We start from the raw sequence: 16,833 nt of genomic DNA on the forward strand, positions 1-16,833 counted from the left end.
AGTCAATGGTAACTAAACCAAACAACTGGGTGCAATAACCTGGTCGAGTTGTCACATTAGCCTAACCATTACAGTCCACTCTTGGTCAACTCAGCAACCAAATACATTACCTGAAACCATACTTAGTCTCTAAGTAAAAACAATAACAGACATGCATATGTATATACTTCTGCAGAACAATGTTCAACTCTCCTGTGTACAACTGGAAACACATTAATTCCTTGCAGAATAGGGTGCAAGTTCTTGGGTAATATTCGCTCTTAAACTTGACATCCTCAAATATTATGACATGAAAATGATACAACTTGTTATATGATAATGGAAAAATTGGGAGAAGAAGACAAAGAAATTCATTTTGTGTACATATGCAATCATCATCATAATGAAAGAAAGAAGAAAGATTCATGACCACTACAGTCCTCATTTCTGTAACTGGTCACATGATCGAAGTTCATATTTATCACTCACTACCTTCTTCCACTACCCATCCCATGTTTCCATTACCCTCAGCAAGCACTTCAACTGGCTGTGGTTCTTTGCCTGATGGGGTGACCCAAACTTTCATTCCTAAAGATTCTGGGCCATTATTAGTCCTGCTTGGATTGGGTTGTTGCTATTTTCTATTGACTTTAGTCATAGGGCATGGTAGTACTAGAAGATGCCCTAGAGAATCTTCCGTATTCTGGGCAAACTCTTCTTTATCCCCATTATGTAGATGCAGTCCTATTTCCCATTGATGGTCAGGATCAATCACCCCAGCCAGCACAGTAATTCCCTTCTTTGACTATTGATTCAGAGGTAAGAAGAGCCTAAAGTGGGCAGGTGGCAGTCTTAACTTCCAGTTCAGTGGAATCATTGTTGTGTACCCTGGTGACAGCACTCCTCCTTTGGGGACTAAAACCTGCAGACCAGCAGAGTTTGAGGTTGCAGGGACAGGAAGCAAAAATTTTCTTAGTGGGTCACTACGAGTTATAGTGAGTGGTTCCACTCCCATTTCCACCCCTTGATTCCTGGATCCATGGAACCTGGTTATGGGAGAAACAGCACCATAGAGTGGACAGTGATTTAGAGCATACACAGGCTACTGGAGAATATTGCCCCAAACCTGCAAGGTATTGGCACCTAGTTGGTGCCTTAAATGAGTCTTCAAAAGTTCATTCCAACATTCTATCAATCCAGCTGCTTCAGGGTGTTGGGGAACATGGTAAGCCAGTGAATTCCATAGGCATGAACCCATTCCCACACATTATTTGCTGTGAAATGGGTTCCTTGATCAGAAGCAATGCTGTGTGGAATGCCATGGTGGTAGATAAGACATTTGGTAGGTCCACGGATGCTAGTTTTGAAAGAAGCATTGCGTGTAGGAAATGCAAACCCATACCCAGAGTATGTGTCTATTCCAGTTAAAACAAATTACTGCCCCTTCCATGGTGGAAGTGGTCCAATGTAGTCAACCTGCCATCAGGTAGCAGGCTGGTCAGCTGCAAGAATGGTGCCATATTGGGGACTGAGTGTTTGTCTCTGTTGCTGACTGATTGGGCACTCAGCAGTGGCTGTAGCCAAGTCAGCCTTGGTAAGGGGAAGTCCATATTGCTGAGTCCATATGTAACCTCCATCCTTACCTCCATGGCCACTTTGTTCATGAGCCCTTTTGCCAAGGACAGGAGTGGCTGGGGAAAGAGGTTGAGCATTAGCCACAGAGCGGGTCAACTTATCCACTTGGTTATTAAAATCTTCCTCTGCTGAAGTCACCCTCTGGTGAGCATCCACAAGGGAGACAAATATTTCCATGTTTTTTGCCCATTCAGAATATTCTGTACACATACCTCTTCCCCAGACCTCTTAGTCACCAATTTTCCAATCATGTCCCTTCCAGTTCCCTAACCATCCAGTCAAAGCATTGGCAACAGCCTGTGAATCAGTGTACAAACACACCTCTGGCCATTTCTTCTTCCAAGCAAAATGAACAAACAGGTGCACTGCATGAAATTCTGCCCACTGGGAGGATTTGCCCTCACCACTGTCCTTCAAGGATGTCCCAGAAAGGGGTTGCAGTTCTGCAGCTGTTCACTTTTGGGTGGTGCCTGCATATCATGCAGAATGATCTATAAACTAGGCTGAATTTTCTCTTCCTCAGTCAACTTATTGTAAGGGATTCCCCAAGAGGTCAAAGCTGTGGGCTGGGAAAGAGAAGATAACATGGCAGGGGTAGTGACCATGGGTATTTTGACTACTTCCTCATGTAACTTACTTGTGCCTTCAGGACCTGCTTGAGCCCTGTCTCATATATACTACTTTCACTTTATTATGGACTGCTGCTGTGCGGCGGCTTGCTCGGTCCGTAGAGGTGGGGTCTGGCTGCGGACGAGGGGTCGGTCCAGCTCTGGACGAGGGGTCGGTCCCGCTCGGGACAAGGGGTCGGTCCCACTTGGGACGAGGGGTCGGTCCGGCAGCAGACGAGGGATCGGTCTCACAGGGGTTGCGCGGTTCGGCTGACGGGGTCGCCCGGCGAAGCCGGCAACGAGGGGGTCACCCGGAGAAGCAGGCGACGAAGGGGTCGCCCGGAGAAGCAGGCAACGAACTGGGGACAAGGGAGGCCAGGCCCTTGTCGGGGGCTCTCAGGACTGGAAGGCGCACGGCAGAAGAACTACCGCGGAGACAAGGTAAACATGCAAGTCCACTTTATTGAGGGAGAGGCAACAGTTTTATAGGGGCTGGGGAAGGCTGATTGGTCGAAGCCACGCCCTGTTCTGATTGGTTGCTGGCGAAAGGTCAGTGGGCGGTACTGGATGGGGGAGGGGTGGTGGTTAGGGATTGGCTGTCGCTGTTGCTGGGGGAAGGGGCAGGGTTTAGGGATTGGTGGCTGCTGTTGCTGGGGTGGAGGGCAGATTTGAGTTTCCCACCCACGCCTGGCTGTTGCTGCTGTCGGGGGAGGGAAAAGGGCAGACTGGATTTTTCCACCCACGCCTGGCTGTTGCTGCTGTCGGGGGAGGGGAAAAGGGCAGACTGGATTTCTCCGCCCATGCCTGGCTGTTGCTGCTGTCGGGGGAGGGGAAAAGGGCAGACTGGAATTTTCCGCCCTGCGCCTGCGCAGGGAGAAGGTAGAAGAAGGGTGCTGCCCCATAGGCATCGTGTGGCGCCATCCGGGAGGAGGGGCGGCCGCGGAAGCATGGCTGCCGAGAAGGGGAGACCCGAGGGCACTCTGCGCCCATGCCGAGCTTCCTTCAGGGGTGGCGGTGAGTCCGACCAGCCACCCTATTATGGGGGCAGCGGCTTGGCCTGCCGCAGCCGCTCCCCCGCCAGGCCAGCAAACCACACTTCAGCCCGAGGGGTGACCGCACTGCTGTGCATGTCCAACGTTATGATTTGGTGGGTCAGACAATGCTCAGCTCATGACAGGCAACTCAGGTCTCATGGTAACTTGATGGCCCATGGTTAAGCATTCAGTCTCCACTAAGGTCCAGTAGCAGGCCAAAATCTGTTCTCAAAAGGGGAGTAGTTATTTGCAGAGGATGGCAGAGCTTTGCTCCAAAATCTTAAGGGTCTGTGCTGTGATTCTTCTATAGGGGCCTACCAAAGGCTCCAGAAAGCATCTCTATTTGCCACTGAAACTTCCAGTGCCATTGGATCTGCTGGATATATGGCCCAAACTTGCACAGCAGCCTGGACCTGACACAGAGCCTCTTCTTGTTCCAGTCCCCAATCAAAACTAGCAGCTTTTCTGGTCACCTGGTAAATGGGCCAGAGTAGCACACCCCAATGAGGAATGTGTTGTCTCTAAAATCCAAAGAGATCAACTAAGCATTGTGCCTCTTTTTTGGTCATAGGAAGGGCCAGAGGTAACAGCTTATCCCTCACTTTAGAAGGGGCATATCTTGACATATCTTGACATGCCCCACACTACTGAATACCTAGAAATTTCGCTGAGGTGGATGGACCTTGTATTTTAGTTGGATTTATCTCCCATCTTCTCTCACACAAATGCCATACTAATACATTTAGTCTTTGCTACTTCTTGCTCACTAGGTCGTCAACATGATATCATTAATATAATGGACCAGTGTGATATCTTGTGTTAGGGAGAGATAATCAAGATCCCTGTGGCCAATATTATGACATAGAGCTGGAGAGTTGATATAACCCTGAGACAGGACAGGGAAGGTATACAGCTTACCTTGCCAGTAGAAAGCAAACTGTTTCTGGTGGTTCTTACTAATAGCAATTGAGAGAAAAGCATTCACCAAATCAACAGCTGCATACCAGGAACCATGGGATGTGTTGATTTGCTCAAGCAATGATACCATATCTGGGATAGCAGCTGCAATTGTAGTCAACACCTGGTTAAATTACAATAATCTACTGTCTTCCTCCAATATCCATCATTTTCTGTACAGGCCAATTTGGACAGCTGAATGGGGAAGTGGTGGGAATCACTACCCCTGCATCCTTCATATCCTTGAAGGATTTCTACAATCCCTCCAGGAATCCGGTGTTGCTATTGGCTTACTATTTTGCCAGGTAGGGACAATTCTAGTGACTTTCACTTGGCCTTTCCAACCATAATAGCCCTCACTCCACAAAGCAGGGACCCAAAGTGGGGATTCTGCCAGTTACTATGTCTATTCCAATTATGCATTCTGGAACTGGGGAAATAACCACAGGATGGGTCTGGGGACCAACTGGACCAACTGTGAAATGGGCCTGAGCTAAAACTCCATTAATCACCTGACCTCCATAAGCCTTTACTCTGACTGTTGGACCACAGTGATGTTTTGGGTCTCCTGGAATTAATGTCACTTCTGAGACAGTGTCTAATAATCCTTGAAATATCTGATCATTTCCTTTTCCCCAATGCACAGTTACTCTGGTAAAAGGCCATAGAACTCCTTTGGGAAAGGTAGAAGGAAGATTAACAGCATAAATTTTGTTTCTACTTCTTCCCCAAGTATACCTGGCCTTCTCCTCATTCAAGGGGCTCTGGGTCTGTAAACTGTCTCAAGTCTTGGAATTGATTAAGGGGTCATGATTCGCTGCATCTGTAATTTGAGTTAAGATTCTGTGTACTCAACCTAGAACTCTTCTGTTTACACAGATCCAGAAGAAATTCAGTAGACTGCCTGTCTATTTCACTTCTAGGTACCGCATGATATATTAGTTAACACCATAACTCTACATGAATCAGACTATTTTGAGTGCTTTTTTGAATCTGCCTTTCATTGTGGTAGCCACGTTGTCCTTGACTTTAGTGGTTAACTGTTGATACTTGACTTTTACTAGATTGACATCCGATCCCATAATGATTAAGGATTCTAACTCCATCACAGCCCTCTCTACAGTAATATCTGGACTACAGAGAAGAGCAAGCACAGAGGTCTTCAGGGAAGTTGGAGTTAGTCTTACAATTTATTCCTCACAGTCCTGGTTAAAGTTATGTCCTCTGAACATTCCTGGAGGAGTGGACAGCTCTCAAATGGTAAATCCATTCTAGCATTCCAATCTCCCTAAGCCTTTGAATTCCCTCTTCTACTGTATACCAGGGCAAATTGGGTATCTCAACCTCAGTCATGCTAGGCCATCTGTTGGCCCATGTTTCAGTCAGCCATCCAAACACACTGTTAGAGCCCTTTCTAACCCCTCAAGCTACAGTGCTGCATCCAGAATTTCTGCTTAGGGGGCCCATATAAATAAATTCTGCCTGATCCAACTTTATATTCCTTCCACCATTAACCCATATCCTTAGTATCCATTCCCACACATATTCCCCTGATTTCTGTCTATATAAGTTGGAAAACTCACACCAGTCTTTTTGAGTATACCTTACTGCCTCGTGGGTCACACTTTGCATTTCACCCTTGAGAGTTTATTGTGATTTTAGTCTAGTAATAGATCTGGAAGACAAGAGAGGTGGTGGGTGTGGGTAAGGAGAAGTATTAGAAGTGCCTTCCAATCTACTAACCTCAGGGAATTCCCTTGAATTTTCTTCTTGTGAGACAGGATAAATCTCTTCAGGCAGGGGTTGGAAGGCAGTTTCCTCAGGGCAGACTGGAGGCTGGGCAGTGCATGCTGGAGTTTGACTGGTACATTCCTCAGGGCTTGGAGCAAGTCCAGATTCCCTGTGGCAGGCTGGAGGCTGGTCAGGGCAGGCTTCAGTTTGGCTGGTACCCATCTCAGGGCTGGAAGGTTTTTGCAAACTCCCTGGGGCAAGCTGGAGGTTGGATGATACAAGGTTGACATGGTGTGGTCTGAACAGGGCAGGTAATGGCAGGCTTATCTGGCAAAGTCTCAGCAGAACTCAGGGTTTCAGTGTCTCCACCAATATTATCATCATCCCATATGTCTCCATCCCAGTTCTCTGGATACCACTATATTCCAATCAATGCCTTCAATTTAACTGCAGAAACCCTGTGAGGTTGAGATTTACTTGTATAATGAGAGTCTGAGTTTGGTTCTCAGATATTTCAACCCTGTGGCTACAGGAGACAAGATTTTCTTTCAGAGCACAGATGGAAACTTACACATCATCCATTCAGTATTTAAGTTTCAAAATTGAAGACTAACTCAACTCTTTCTTTTGTAACAGTATCCAGAGTACCTAGGAGGAGCCAACCAACATCATGATATTACTGGATTTTATTTACATTCTTGACTATGCTACAGAAATTAATTTCAAGAGCACATTCAGTGAGTTAGGCCAGATTAGGCCAGATTACAGGTTCCAAGTAGAGAGAAAGGTGTTGAAAAGTGATAAAGTGGGCTGATTTACAGACTAAAATGTTCCCATATAGATTATAAATGCCCACGTTTTAATTGCATGGTCACATGGCAGAGGAAAAATGGCAAGAGCAGTGCACAGAGGGCAGGGATGGGTCCACAGGTGAGAGAGAGTGGGTGCTCATTCAGGCCTCATGCTTGGCTTTTTGAACTGTTAATTATTCCACCCCTTTACTAATGGCAGGAAGGAGTTACAGCTGTTTGCTTGTTTGCTGTTTTGATTGATTACTCCACCTATCAATACCCCATGAGGGCCCAATGATAAAGTCCTTGGGGAATATCTGGGGCTTCTCCTGGCTTCCAGAAGTCTTTGTTCTAGATGGCAGGATATTGTATTGGGGGTTGTCTTCCAGCAGCCATCTTGGGGGTTATTCTATCCATGTGGAGTCTTTACCAGGTTCCAGATCCAACTATTAGTAAGTTAGCAAGATGCCCTATCTTACTAACTGGCTTCATTCTCCCCTCAGAGAGTTTACACCTATAATCTTAAAGGGGTGCTGAAAAGAGATGATCATTCTTCTGTAGCTACTTCCTGCTGGCTAGGGCAGGAGGCCCTACCTGACACAGTGTAAAATCCTCCTACTTTTCTATCTTGGTTGGAGGAAGACAGATCTGGCATCCTGGGTGAAGCTGGATGAAGTTCCCTTATGGCTAACCAGATGTTGATTCAGAATAAATGAACTTAATTATTATTTTGAAAATATATGGTTCTACTAAGAGGATATTGGACCACAGAAGTAGAAAATGGTAGGTGCCTGCAAAGGCTACATTTTCCCAAAGTTGGTGGGAAAGAGTATTTTTCTTTCAGTTGAATGGGAAGAGACATTGCTCTTTTAGTTAAGTTAAAGGAGATGAAAACAGACAAGGTTTTTTAAAGGGGTGTCTGGTTTGCCCTCCCCCTAGCAATAGGCATTTGGCCTTTAGTTAGAGGGACAGCTGACTTTGACATAGATACACTTAGCTTTTTTCTTGAATAGGCATTTCAGGCCACCCAATGACTGGCACTCAAGTGTCCCACCAGGTGCTTCTGGTGAACTGGCATTTTCTTGGGCAGCTGGATTCACTCAGGAGTAGTGCACCAAGCTGGAAATTCCTTTAACTTTATTAGTTGTGGGAGGGATCAGAACTACAGAGTACAATTCTTTACATTTTTTCTCTAATTGAAAATGAGGCTTGTTTTCTTGCCAAGTTTTGATCAAAACCTGGTTTGCAGGTCCTGGGTGAGAAAATATTTTTCACGGACAGTCTCAAAGAAGCTAAGTTGATGTGGGTCTTAGCCACCTCATTTGCCATTTCCCTTCTGGTGGGAAAATTCTTAGCCCTGGTAGGATGGCATGTGGATTTTCCAGTCCTCTCCAGGGTATGAATGGGACAGGTTCTAGAGTAAGGGCTAAGAGAGAGCCCTGGGTTAAGCACATTCATTAACTTAGAAAATGAAGTTTTCTATGACTTTTAACATGTTTAATATTTTGCTGCATTTGGTTTAGAATAGAAAAGATAACATCATAATCATCAGGCTTATAGATATAAGTGCACAACTCAGTGTATAAGTTTTTCTTTGAGCTGTAATTAATAGATTTAAGTTCCAGGTTTGCAATACCTTACATGTTATCTCTCCATGGGAGCAGGCCATAATGCCAATTGTGTTTAAGTTCTACTCAAAGTACTCTGGTGATCATTGCCCCACTTGGTATATCCTTCACACAGCCAGCAGGCTGCAGCACTGTTGACTCTAGATAGAAGCTGGGAAGGTAGGTTCCAGTATTCCACTGGCCTAGTGCATAGCACCTTTTGGCACTATGAAATAGTGCCAGTCTGGAGGTGATATCCATTGTATACTTGGCTGTACTGAGCCATTATTGACTGTTGCAGGAGTTTGAAACTGCAACATAGTCTCCATTGACTTCGGGAGCACAATCAGAGATATAATAGATATGTTTAGTGTTTTAGGGGTCAATGATCATCCTAGCCAATAACGCAAAAGGAGAGGAAACCCAAAGTGTATTTAAATCCTGGTTTGACTGCACAAGAGTTTGACAATGCTGAAGTCTATCTCTTTATTTTTACATACTTTTAAAAACACTTCCAATGCAATGTGCTACATATCAAATGAACTTTATAGTACTATACTTCTTACTTTTACACTTTTACCATGAAGACATTAATTAGCAGTTATTTTACTTTAGTAGAGAAAAATCTACTCCTTTCAATATTTTTTTAATGAAAACTGAAGATTCCCAATGGAATCAAGGTAAATTTTCATTACCACCACTTGAATATGTATATTGTATATTGAGGTGACTTCAAGACAGGTTTCTTTGTTTGAAGTTACTGTTTGCTATTAATACCTTAATTAACTAAGCCATAAGAAATTTATTAGTAACAACTTTGTGAAGTTTCCCTGCTTTTCTAGCAATTAAATAAATTCCACTTGTGGTCTATACATTGAATCCACTAGCAAGACAGGATTGGCATTTAAAGACTCAGTTTTAGGTACCTTTTACTGCTATCCAATTTCCAACAGGTGGACCCCAAATCTGATTTACTAGGCACAAGCAAACTGACAAAGTTAAACACAGGTTTCAAAGTTGAACACAAGTTAAGCACAGATGAAAACAGAAGAGAGAATTTTACACCTTTAGCATTTCTAGGAACTCTTTGACTTTAATTGATGGCACATGAGTTTCTTATTTTCCAGGAGATGTTTAGTAACTGGTCTGGATCTTGATATCTATTCATACCTTTTATAGGCATAACCAAGCTTAAACTAATGGAAGTTTGAGGTTTATTTTCTAATTTCTTTAAGGAGACATGACATAGGGTTTCTGGACCTCAGGTTTATCAACACTCCTTTCTTACACTGGTTTAACTGAAATTCAACCTCCTCTACAGAGGCTACTCTCAGCTATACTGTGGCCATGTGGACCAGCAGTAGGCAGAATTTCCTGATTCCTAAGAGACTCCTATGAGGAGTTTGCTGGTATGCTAGAGGCTGTGCCTATTATTCTAGGAAGAATGAAGAAACCCCTTTTAGTCGACTGTTCAGGCATCCCAGAGTTCTAGTCTGACTAAAACGTTCACTGCTCCACATAATTTGGAACTGAAGCTCTATTTCAGCATACTGAGAATTTCAATTTTCAGAGTCTCCCTGGCCTTTTGGTGTTTCTGTGGGTGACCTAGGTCCTGGGTTATATCTGATGCTTCCTCTGGTGATCAGATCAATGTGTCCAAGCCAAGTTGGTGGAAGACTGAGCAGTGGCCCCAAATCAAAGTATCTGAGACTTCTGACTCAGGGGATATCTGGCTGCTCTCTGAATGGATGGGCCCAAGGAATGGGGGCCATTCAGTGTTTACTGCTCTTGTTCTCAGTACTTCTACATTCCAGGGTTCGAGACCAAATGCTCTCTGAATCAAAGTGCCCAAGCATTCAAAAGTCTTGGGGGACATTCAGAGTTACTTCCCTGGTTCCCACCACCCCAGGGATCAGAGAACCTGCCATTGGGCATTTCTGGTGCCATCCTGGACTTGGAAGACAGATCAAATAGATCAGATGCCCTCCAAGTCAAATACGGCTCAATCCTTGGAGGAGGGGCAGAAAGCTTCTTCCTCTTATCCTTCCAGAAGTCTAAGGCACAGTCCTATTTCTATGACTCTACTGTCTGATAGTTTCTCAGTTAAATAAGCCATCAAAGGCCATTAAGTGATCAATGATCAATTTCTCTAGCTAACAGGCCTTGAGGCCCTGAGGCAATAGCTTCCTTGCTAACAAAGGTATTTCTATTTTCAGAGTTATTAAAACATTCCAAATCATTCTAACACAAACCTGCAGAGAGAGATTATGAGCAAGAAGTAGGAAGGTAAAAACATGGGAAAAAGTTAATTATTCAAGGGTATCCTGGCCTATAACTGTCCTTGGGAAGCTATCTCCCACAGCATCCATTTTGGCTCTGCCTATCACCTTACAACTTCATCCCCCAGGTAGCTGGGTGTTGTCTGATAGGAAAGTTGCTTGCAAAGGCATGGACTCACTGGGAGGGGCAAGCCCCTGGGACTTTCTGTCACTGCCTCTGAGGGGTAAGGGCAGGAGAAGGCAACAGCATGCAGGCTGGAAGACAAAGACTCTGGCAGCTAAAAGGGCTTGAAAAAGAAGCTTTGCAGGGCCCCATACTCTGCTAGGGAGAACCTCTGTCTTGGAAGGGCTGTCTTGGCAGGGCTGGGGTCAGATCTCACAAACTTGGACATGCAGCATGGATGTGGAGAATTCCCATACCCTGGCCTCTTGCTCCTAGGTTTACATGCTATGGGGGCTCATAGATGAGTCTGCTTAAAAATGGTGAACAAGGGAAGGCATTAACCACACTGTAGGCCATAGTTTCTCTCACCTATAAGCTCCTGGACTGGCTTTCCAAACATGTTACCAGATTTTATTTAGGTTCTTTGACCTGACCCGCGGGACAGTCGAACCAAGACCTGAGGGAGGGAGCGGGAATGAAAGGGACAAGAGACACAAAGAATGGAGACAAGACAGGATTCTGATCAAGTCTCATTTATTGAGGGTCAATCAGGGGTATTTATAGCCAGGGATGAATGAGGTTTCGCGCCACAGATCTGATTGGCCCACATCACAAAGTCTTTTCGCGGACGTTTCAAAACAAACGTCTGCAGATGTGCAAGGCGGGAAAGACTTTCGCGCTCTTTAGGGAGTGCCCAATCGGAGCCCAGGGGAGTGGCGTGAGAATAGAAACTTAATTACTTCAGCGAGGATAGTAACTTAACTGGGTTAGGCGTTATTTCACAAGATGGCTGCGACTGATACTAGCGCCAAAAGCGGCCTCCCACAGTTCTTGACTATGCTACAGAAATGAATTTCAAGAGCATGTCAAGCGAGTTAGGCCAATGATTTATTCAGGTAAGAAGGGAGGAGAAATAGGAGAAAATAACAGATCAGGGGTCCCAAGTGAAGAGACAGGGGTTGACAAATGATAAAGCAGGCTGATTTACAGACTACAATTTCCCGTTATAGATTATAAATGCCCAAGTTTACTTGTGTGGCCACATGGCAGAGGAAAAATGACAAGAGCAGTATGCAGAAAGCAGGGACATGTTCACAGGTGAGAGAGAGCAGAGCGCTCATTCAGACCTCGTGCTTGGCTTTTTGAACTGTTAATTATTCCACCCTTTTTCTAATGGCAGGGGTGGAATAATTAGCTATTTGTTATTTTGATTGAATACCCCACCTATCAATCCCCCATGAGGGCCCAATGATAAAGTCCTTGGGGAATATCTGGGGTTTCTCCTGGCTTCCAAAAGAAGTCTTTGTTCTAGATGACAGGATCTTGTAGGGAGTCTTCCAGTAGTCATTTTGGGAGTTATTGATGTCCATGTGTACTCTTTATCAGATTCCAGATCCATCTATTGATTCTCTCTTACTAACTGGCTTCAATTATATCATTTGACTCCACAAAACTCTGTTAAGGTGTTGAAAACACTCTCACTCAGAACTTTGCTTCTAAGAAGCATGGAAGTAGGGGAATCCAGGGATGAATTTTGCATATCTCAATTGCCAACTCACGCCATGGACTGTTAGTAGCCTCTTTGTTATTAGAAAGGGAGTTGTCAGTACCCTTGAATCCAATTAGAGTAGAGAGTCAATTGTAAAACTCCCAGAATCACCTCAGATACCCCATGTTTAAGACTCTGTTCCTCAAGAACCACTGCTGGTACCAAGCTGTATTAATCAGTGTTCTCTAAGGAAACAGAATCAACAAGAGATATCTGTCAATAGTATGCAATTTTATAAGAGTCTCTCACATGGCCGTGGGGATGCACAAGTCCAGGTTCCACAGGCAGGCTGCAACCAGGGGCTCCAATGCAAGTCCAGTGAAAGTTCTTGATTAGTTCTAGGAAATACTGGCTGTCCAAAGATAAGCTGGGAAATTCTCAATGTGGGAATCACTTCCCCTTTTAAGACATTCAACTGATCATATAAAGCATTACTCATTGCTGATAGGAATCTCCCTGGTTGATGTAATTGTAATCAGCTCTCTATGATTTACCACTGCAGGAAAGTCAATGGTGACTGAAGTCCATAAATGCCCTTGTAATATGGTTAGCCTGGAGTTTACTTGACCAAACAACTGGGCACAATTACCTGGTCGAGTAGACACATTAGCCTAACCATACAAAACTAAAATTATCCAGATATTTTCTTTGGGTTTGTATGCCTTCCTATGATGCCCAAGCTGATGCTGATTGATTCCAGTTTCAGAGATGGACCTGATTAATTTAAGTCAGTAGCTACATTTATCCTTATCTAGTTCTATCCAGATAATTTCAAGACTCTTGCTAAGATGGCATTTCTTCTTCTCTGTTTTGTGCACATTGTTGTAAAGCCTGAATGAAGCTATTTTGCCAGTCTGATGGAAACCATCTGTGGTAGCTTGAGTCTTTTATGGACCCTAGAAAATCATGCCCTTAGGGCAAGGCAATTCCTGTGGATGTAAATCTATTGTAGGTGGTGTCTTCTTTTGATTAGGTTACTTCAGTAGTGTGTGACCCAGGGTGAGTCTTAATCCCCTTACTGGAATCCTTTATAAATGAGATGAATGCAGAGAAAGCCATAGGAGCAGTGAGAAAGCTGGAGGAATCCAGAAACTGAAGAAATGAAACCTGGAAAAGAAGGGAGACTATCAGACACCAACACGTGTTTTACCATGTGAGAGACAAGTCCAGGATTTCTGTCAGTCAATCTCTGGGGAGAAAACATCACCTGACAATGCCTTGATTTGGACTTTTTTCTCAGCCTCAAAACTGTAGGCTTGCAACCTAATATATTCCCATGGTAAACTTCAATATGTGGTATATTGTATTCTGGCAGTCTAGCAGTCTAAAACACCAAACTTAAGACAAAACTAACAGTAAGGAGACCAGAGGAGATAAATGAAAAGATGAACCCTTGATGACACATTGAGCTACTGAAACAAACAGATTAAATTCTGCAGTTTTCAGTTTCTGTGAGCCAATATCTTCTACCTGTTGCATTAGTTTTCTGTTCCTTGAAGCAGGCTTCATAACCTCTATATTATGCTAAATTAATATTTAAAGTATTAGTACTTTAGAAATCAATCTGTGTCTAATTTGGTATAGGTTCCCTAAAAGCAGAGAAAGATAGCCCACCTAGATAGCACAATTTTACCCATGTGTGGCAGTTTGAGATTATTTATGACTTCCAAAAAGAAAAATTATATTTGTAAACTGGTCTGTTCCTCTGGGTGTGATACCCTTTGATTGTATTAGATTCAGCTGAGATGTCTTTGATTAAATTAGATTAAGATTAGGCCTCTGATTTGACCATGTCTGTAGGGCATAACTCAGTTTGAGTCTCTGCTCCCTTTGTGGGTTATGTAATGGACACTCAATCAAGGAGACACACAGAAGTAGATACACAGAAAAGATACACAAAGGAAGGTAGACAGCTCTATAGACTCGGCAGAGGTCCTGGAGAGATGAGCTATTAGGCTGATAGTTTACAGCTGACCTTGTGAAGAGACCAGAGCAGCTGAGCCCAGAAAGAAATGAGCCCTGGCAAGAGAGATAACCCTATGCCAGGCTACAGCTGAGATTAGAAGAAGCTAGACCCATGGAACATCAAGAGGTAAGAGGAAGGCTGAACCTTTGAAGATGTCACCTGCTATCCTTGGTAAGGAAGTAACCTTGAGTTGGACTTTTTAGGGTTTTGTAACTGTAAGCTTTTACCCAAAATAAATACTTTTTATAAAAGCCAACAGATTTCTGATACTTTGCATCAGCACCCCTTTAGCTGAATAATACACCATGGAACAGCTACAAGTTTTGCAAGAATCAAGATATGTAGAAATTAGGGAATTAAAACTCAAATAAATGAATTCAACTTGGCCAATGAGACATACTAATATGTAATGTAAAAATAAAATAAAATAAATCTTTCCTGATGTCTTAAGAGAGTGATTAACTGGTAAACATATTGTGGTACATACACAAAGTAAATTACATGCATAGTGGTAGCTGAATAAATCTGGTTTATCTTGAATTCAGTCTATTCTACTTTTTATTAAACTGGAAAACTGAGTTAACAAACCATGACTTGTTCTGTGTATTATAGAGATCAGCAAAGAGAGTTCATCTGTAGTTTATTAAAGCCTTTATTTAAATGGCACATAACCATAAAGCTAGTTGGGATATATGTTATTGATTAAAAATATATACTGATATGACATTAACAAAATACTGTTTAGAGCATGACAGTGTGATTTATTCTCTAATTATTTTATTGCATATATTTTCTAATTAATTATCACTAAACAAATCAGGATTAGCTTGATACTGGGGGCAATAATGGTAGAATTCAAACTGTCCTAAGGCAGTGGGAGAATTCAATGGCAATTTAGCAAGTTAAAATTTAAGGATGGCATGAGATATAGTTCCCTTAGGAAGGAATTCGCCACTTAAAATAAATCAGATATTATCTGTGATTCCTTTTTGAGTGTCCATACTTTATGCTTCAGTGATTTGAAGAAAGAAAAGCCACTGCAATCTTGCTTAGTTTTTGTTTTCTTTTTCTGAATAGAGAGCAAATTCTTTAAATAACTTTTTACTTCTTTTATTTACTCCTTGTCAAATCCAGAAGTAAAGTACAATTCATATATATAGCTCAATGTATTTGGAATAGTGAGTCATAAATAAATATTTCAGTGAAAATGTGATTTTATATCACTGAATCGTAAATTCCTTTACTAAAAAATCCTTTCTTTAGAGGAACATCTTCAGGAAAGAGCAGTTGAAAGGACTCTTGTTCTGCATTTCTGCATGTGACATCCATTGTATAGGAAGACTTCCATGTGGTTATTTATATATATTGCACTTAAAAATCATTTTATATTGAAAGACCGTCTGTCAGATTATGATTCAGCTGCTTATTAATAGTAGGACTTTATCAAGTTATTTAATATCTCTGAACAAGGTTTTAATGAGGCATTAAAATGACTTTTCTTCTCTGGACTTTTGTCAGAAGACCCATAGAGCATAAATAATAATTCAAGAGCATTTACATTAGACAATCTAAGATATTATGAAACATACCATGTGGCATTCTAAGTTGGTCACCCAGTTCTAAGGTTTACAAGAAAAATCTAGGAGTTTGATCAAGAGATGGTCATAGTGGGAATTCCTTACAGAGAATGAACAGTGTACAGAGTCCACAGCCCATATTTGATTTCCCATTCTCTGTGACAAGAGAAGTGAGCATCTTCATCCATGTTTCCAAATAACTAATGTGAGCTTCAGGGAAACTTTAAAACAGCTTGTCATTGGTCTACTTGTATTTGGAGTATTACATAATCTGGTTCTCACTCATACCAGAAAAAGTCTAAATACCAAGATCTGCTTAAAAGCTGCCATTGATTTCAAAGAGAAAGAAGAAGGTGTGAATGAGAGTGTTTGTCTTTCCTATCGGCAAGATATGGACCTCAAGGAAGAACGCTGACTTATTTTGAAAAGGGGCTTCATCCATACCAATTTGAATATCTGTATGGATAGTTGATCATATGCTATGGAAAAGGAGAGAGTAGTATGCAGCAGGCTGTGAGAATGATCAATTTTATGATCAACAGACAGAAGATGTAAGTTTCTAAAAGATTGGGTCTCAATAATCCACAAAAGTTTTCTAGGTAAGGAAAAGACTGTGTTTGGAAAGCTGCCATGTCTGAGGGTATTTGACTGTCAGGAAATAACCACTGATATATTGTAACATGAGACATTTTTTGTGCGGTTCCCTTTTTTCATACCTCTCCATCCTTTGGCAACATTGAAGAGCCAGAAACAGCACAGGGAATGGAGAAAAAATTGACAAATTCAAAAACAATAAAGAAAAAGACAGCATGCATTTTCTATCCACTTCCTGTAGTTTTTCCTATCCACTAACTATGAACTTGAAGGGAGAAAAAAAATAGAGAAAGATAATACATTTCACTGTACTTTTAGAACTTGAAAAATGTATATGACAATTTGTTAATACCTGCAAGATGT

At 42.5% G+C, this 16,833-nt stretch overlaps 1 pseudogene; it reads right to left on the bottom strand.

Annotated features, from left to right (window-relative positions):
- Positions 1-784: 784 nt before the first annotated feature.
- Positions 785-6,234, bottom strand: LOC139436384 (uncharacterized; annotated as a pseudogene).
- Between the last annotated feature and the right edge of the window lie 10,599 nt (positions 6,235-16,833).

Source organism: Dasypus novemcinctus, chromosome 14, assembly GCF_030445035.2.
Source record: "Dasypus novemcinctus isolate mDasNov1 chromosome 14, mDasNov1.1.hap2, whole genome shotgun sequence".
Lineage (NCBI taxonomy): Eukaryota > Metazoa > Chordata > Mammalia > Cingulata > Dasypodidae > Dasypus > Dasypus novemcinctus.